General features: G+C 36.0%; 1 pseudogene; it reads left to right on the top strand.

The window, feature by feature from the left end:
* Positions 1-5,268: 5,268 nt before the first annotated feature.
* On the top strand, positions 5,269-6,084 carry LOC124238970 (60S ribosomal protein L12-like; annotated as a pseudogene).
* Positions 6,085-6,290: the final 206 nt, after the last annotated feature.

Genomic DNA, 6,290 nt, shown 5'->3' with positions numbered 1-6,290 from the left:
CAATTCATCCACTAAGTTAGTGGCAAAGCCAGGACAAGCATGCAGGTTTTCTGATTCCCTGTCCAATGTTCTTGGCTCTAGGTTTCCTCCTAGCATCATGTGTAGGTGACCTCTTTCTTATTCACGTTTGAATGAGAGCAGGGAAAAATTAAATTAGCGAGACTCTGGAATGTTCCATTTGTGAGAGCTTGGTTCCTAACGCCATTACCTCTTACAAAAAATTTCTTGAATTATATATATTATTACATTAGTCCTTCCTTTCATGTTGAGTAATGCCCATACAGTGACATTATTGAATGTGAAGAGAGTTACTAACAAGTCTATAGATTATTTTTTAAAAAGTTATTAAACTCATGGAAGAATTCTTCTCCAGATCAGATTGGCTGCCTAATTTGTTACAGGCTTGTGACAGAAACAAGAGATGTTACTTTCATTTCTCTGCTTTAAATATAAGGCCAAACCTAGTAATACCTTCTTTTTCTCTTTTTTTAAAACTTATCATGGTGTGCCAGAAATGTTTAGTTGAAAAAAACTTACCAGATGAGAGGGGTTAAATTATCATTGTGATGTTATAAACTGGAACAGTTAATTTAGTCTTGTGCATCCAGACTTGTGGTTATTTTAGAACAAAAGTTCCCTGAAAAAAAACTGATGATTTGTCTCTGAGATCTGGTACTGTAATACTTAGTCTCTATATAGCTTTAGAGTTTGCAATGAAAGGCCCCATGCCTAGTATGGGGCATATGGGCCCAACATAGAGACATTAAGAAGATATTGAAAATTAGGGCTTAAAATTCCCAGATAGCCTTGTGGGAGAAAACAGTTTTCACAAAGGCCTGAGGACTGAAGCAGATTCTATTGTCATTGTACCCTCTTTACCATGTGATGTGTCCAGTGATGGAAGGACAGAGGGCTTGGGCACACTGAAGACACTAAACATGGGCTGTGAGGAGAGCAGAGGGAAGATAGGGCTTTTCTTCCTCCCTATTCCCCTCTGCTTTTTGGGGGGAAGCAGGAGGTCACTCTTTCCACTTGTTTTGTTTTGCTTTGCTTTTTGACACTGGTGACAACTTCTTTTACTAGACCAATAATTTTTATTCAGATATTATAATTATGACCACTAATAGCATGTTCAAAAATATTCTGAGTCAACAGTATATCTGTACTCTGTCCAATGGCTCTAAGAATATTTAATTTCAATATGTTCATGAAGAGAACTTTGAGGCAGATCCCAAGGGGGCTCAAATTCTACATATTTACTGGTCACTTAAACCATTAAGTTCAGTGACATTGGTCAATATGGGTCATATTTCCTCTCAAAATACATTCATGTACAAATGTAGTAAATTAAATTTACTTGAGTTAATTTTTAATTCTGAGATGAGAAATGAAGTAATCAAAAAAATGACAATTTATTCAGAGACCTAATATCTTCAATCATGTTCTAAAGCTAAAACAGATTTACGAACACGAACATGTGGATCCTTGAAAATATCTGGAAAATCGAAATGTTCAATTTTCAATTAAGATCTTTTCCATTGTATGTAGAGAACATTAAGAAGCAGCTTGTTCTCTCAGGAGGGAACCTACATTTGTTGAGCTCATCAGACTGATGTCTAAAATCCAAACTCCAATATACTGATCTACAATAAGAAAGATATCGTTGCTCACACTTTAGTCCTTGTATTAGCATAATAATGACTGCATTTTCTCCCAGGAGGTGGACTATATTTCTAACTATCTTCTGGGCCATAAAACAAGTCTCAATAAATTTAAAGGGATCAAGTCATACAAAGTGTTTTCTTTGACCAAAGAGAATTAAATTAGAAGTAAATAACAGAAAAATATCTGGAAAATCTCCAAATAATTAGAAACTAAATCACATACTCTATATAACTTGTGGGTCAAAAAAGAAAGCAAAAAAAGAAATTAGAAAGTATTTTGAACTGAATGAAAATGAAAACAACATATCAACGTTTGTGGATGCAACTAAGGCAGTATTTTAAGGTAAATTTATAGCACTAAACATCTGTGTTAGAAAAGAAGAAAGGTCTCAAATCAATGACCTTAGCTTCCACCTTCAGACACTAGCAAGAGAAGACAAAATTAAAACCAAAGTACATAGAAGAAAGGAAATAATAAAGACAAGAGCAGAGATCAATGAAATAGAAAACAGAAAATAATAGAGAAAATCATGAAACCAAAAGGTGGTTCTTTGAGAGGATCAATGAAATTGACAAACCTCTAGCCAAATTCATCAGAGGAAAAAAAAGAGAGAAAAGACACAAATTACCAATATCAAGAACGACAGAGAAAACATCATTATAGATCCTATAGACATTAAAAGGATCACAAGGTAATATTATAGATAACTTTTTGCCAATAAATTTAATGACTTCGATGAAATGGACATGTTCCTTGAAAGATGCAAAGTACCAAAGTTCATTTAAGAAGAAATATATAACCTAAACAGCCTTATATCTACTAAAGAAAGTGATTTGTTGTTAAAAACCTTCCCACAAAGAAAACGCTAGGCCCAAAAGCTTCACTGAGAAATCTGCCAAATATTTAAAGAGGAAATAACACCAATTTTACATAAAGTTTTCCAGAAAATGAAGGAAGAGGAATGCTTTTCTACACATTCTATGAAGTCAGCATTACCTTGATACCAAAACCATCAAGGATGTTACAAAAAAAAGAAAACTACAGACCAATAACCCTCATGAACATAGATGTAAAATCATTAATAAAATATTAGCACATTAAATCTAATAATGTATAAAATGGATAATGCATTATGACTAAGAAGGATTTATACCAGGAATGTAAGGTTTAATATTCAAAAATCAATTATATAATTCACCACCCTGATAGACCAAAGGAAAAAACCATGTGACCATCTCAACAGTTGAAAATAAAAGCATTTGATGAATTCAACATTCATTTGGCTAAACACGCTCAGTAAACTAGGAATAGAAGGGAACTTTCTCAATCTGATACAGCGTATCTGTGAAAATCCTACAGCTAGCATCACGCTTAACAGTGTAAGATCAAATGCTTTCCCCCTAAGATCAAGAAGAAGGCAAGGATGCCCACTCTAGCCCCGTCTATTGAATGAACATTGGGCTGGACTTCCTAGACAGTTCAATAAAGCAAGCAAGCAAGCAAGAAATTTCTTTCATTTTTTTCCTCCAGAGTGGAAGAGAAGAAGTAAAATTCTTTTTATTCACATAAGACATTGTTATCTATGTAAAATGTTAAAGCATCGACAAAAAGCTACTAGAACTAATAAATTTAGCAAGTTCACAGGATACAAGGTCAGTACACAAAAAGCTCTTATATTTCTACATACTAGCAACAAACAATCAAAAAATTAAAATAAAAAATCATTTAGCATAAAAAATGAACTGGTGATAAATTTAATATAAAATGTGCAAGACATGCACTGAAACTATAAAATATTGGTGAGAGAAATTAAAGAATATATACATAAATAGAAAGACATCCTGTGTTCATGGATTAGAAGACTTAATATTGTTAAGATGATAATATTGCCCAAAGAAATCTGCAGATTCACTGCAATCCTTATCAAAATCCCAATGGCCTTTTTTGCAGTAATGGAAAAGCTAATTCCAAAATTTCTATGGAATTGCAAAGGATTCTAAGTAGCCAAAACAATCTTGAAAAAGAACAAAGCAAGAGGACTCACACTTCCCAATTTCAAAACTTATTACAAAGCTTCTGTAATCAAAACACTGCGGTGTGAGGATAGCCATATACGTGAATGGAATAGAATTGAGAGTCCAGAAATAAACCCATTCATTTATGGTCGATTGATTTTCAACAAGAATGTTAATACTATTCAATGAGGAAAGAATAGTCTCCTCAACAAATGGTGCTGAGACAACCAGATATGTACATGCAAAAGAATGAAGTAGGACCCTACCTCACATCACAGGCAAAAATTAACTCAAAATGTATCAAAGACCTAAAAGTAGGAGCTAAACTATAAAACTCTTATAAAAAAATGTAGGGCTAAATCTTCATGACCCTGGATTTCACAATGGTTTCTTAGATTTGACACCAAAAGCACAAGTAACAAAAGAAAAAATAGATAAATGGGACTTCATCAAAATTAAAAATTTTTATGCATTAAGGGACATTATCAAGAGAGTGAAAAGGCAACTCATAGAATGGAAGAATATATTTGCAAATCATATATCTAATAAGGGTCTAGTGGCTGGAATATACAAAGAAGTCTTACAATTCAACAACAAAAAGACAAACAACCCAATTAAAAAATGAGTGAAGGACTTGACTAGATACTTCTCCAGAAAAGATATACAAATGTCCAACAAGCATATGAAAGATGTTCAACATCATTAGTCACTAGGCAAATGCAAATCAAAACCCCAGTGAGATATCACCCCATACCCACTAGGATGACAACAACTAAAAAAAAGTTATCAAAGGAAATTAACAAGAGTTGGCAAGGATGTGGAGAAAATGCAATCTTTGTACATTGCTTGTGGGAATGCAAAATGGTGCTGCACTGTGGAAAACAGTTTGAGTGTTCCTCAAAAAGTTAAACATAGAATTACCACATGAACTAGCAGTCCCTTTCCTGGGTATATACCCAAAAGAAGTGAAGACAGGTATTAAAATAAAAACTTATAAATAAATGTTCACAGCAGCACTATTCACAATAACCAAAGGTGGAAACAACCCAAATGTCCATCATCTGATGAATAAACAAAATATAACATAATATATATTATATATATATTATATATATAATGGAATATTATTCAGCCATAAAAGGAATGAAGTACTGATACATGTCACAACGTGGATGAACTTTAAAAACATGCTAAGTGAAAAAGGCCAAACACAAAAGGCCACATACTGTATGATTCCATTTACATAAAATATCTAGAAGAGGCAAATTCATAGAGACAGAAAGCATATTAGTGGTTGCCAGAGACAGGAGGGAGGGCAGGGAGGGGGAATGTTTAACGGGTACCACTTTGGGGATAATGAAAATATTCTGGAAATAGATAGTGGTGATAGTTGATAGTGATACATTTAACATAAAATGTGCATGACGTATACTGAAAACTACAAAATATTGCTAAGAGAAATTAAAGACTTAAGTAAGTAGAGAGCAATACCGTGCTTATGGATCAAAAGAGTCCATATCTTTAAGACGTCATTTCTCCTAAAAATGATCTATAGACTCTTTGGCTTTTGGCTTGGAGGAGGCCAAGGTGCAACTTTCTTCGGTCGTCCTGAATCCGGGTTCATCTGACACCAGCCACCTCCCACATGCCACCTAAGTTCAGCCCCAAAAAGATCGAAGTCATATACCTGAGGTTCACCAGTGGGGAAGTCAGTGCCGCGTCTGCCGTGGTCCCCAAGATCAACCCTCTGGGTCTTCTCCAGAAAAGTTTGGTGATGACAACGCAAAGGCAACTGGTGATTTGAAGGGTCTGAGGATTACAGAGAAACTGACCGTCCAGAACCAACAGGCTCAGAGAGAGGTGGTACTTTCTGCCTCTGCCCTGATCATTAAAGCCCTCAGGGAACCGCCAAGAGACAGGAAGAAGCAGAAAAACATTAAGCACAGTGGAAATACCAATTTTGTTTTCTTTTTTTGAGGAAGATTAGCCCTGAGCTAACATCTGCCACCAATCCTCCTCTTTTTGCTGAGGAAGACTGGCCCTGAGCTAACATTCATGCCCATCTTCCTCTACTTTATATGTGGGACACCTGCCACAGCATGGCTTGCCAAGCAGTGCATAGGTCTGCACCCAGGATCCAGGTCGGTGAACCGTGGGGCACCGAAGCAGAACGTGCAACTTAACTGTTGTGCCACCTGGCCGGCCCCCTGGAAATACCACTTTTGATGAGATTGTCAACATTGCCCAACAGGTGTGTCACCAGTTATTGGCCAGAGAACTCTCTGGAACCATTAAAGAGACCCTGGGGACTGCCCAGTCTGTGGGCTGCAATGTTGATGGCTGCCACTCTCATGATGTTATAGATGACATCAACAGCGGTGCAGTGGAATGTCCAGCTAGTTAAGAACCACCGATCATTTAACAAAAACAACAAAGATCTATATATTCAATGCAAGGTTTCTTAGCATCTTAACTATTGACATCTTGGGCCAGATAATTCTTTGTTGTGAGAGGCTGTCCTGAGCATTGTAGGATGTTTAGCATCATCCCTGGCCTCGGCCTACTAGATTCCAGTAGCACCTCCCATTTGAGACAACCAAAAATGTCTCC

The sequence above is a fragment of the Equus quagga genome, chromosome 5, assembly GCF_021613505.1.
Source record: "Equus quagga isolate Etosha38 chromosome 5, UCLA_HA_Equagga_1.0, whole genome shotgun sequence".
In the NCBI taxonomy this organism is placed as follows: Eukaryota; Metazoa; Chordata; class Mammalia; order Perissodactyla; family Equidae; genus Equus; species Equus quagga.
The sequence above is the reverse complement of the archived record's forward strand: the minus strand, read 5'-3'. Positions and strand labels throughout refer to the sequence as shown.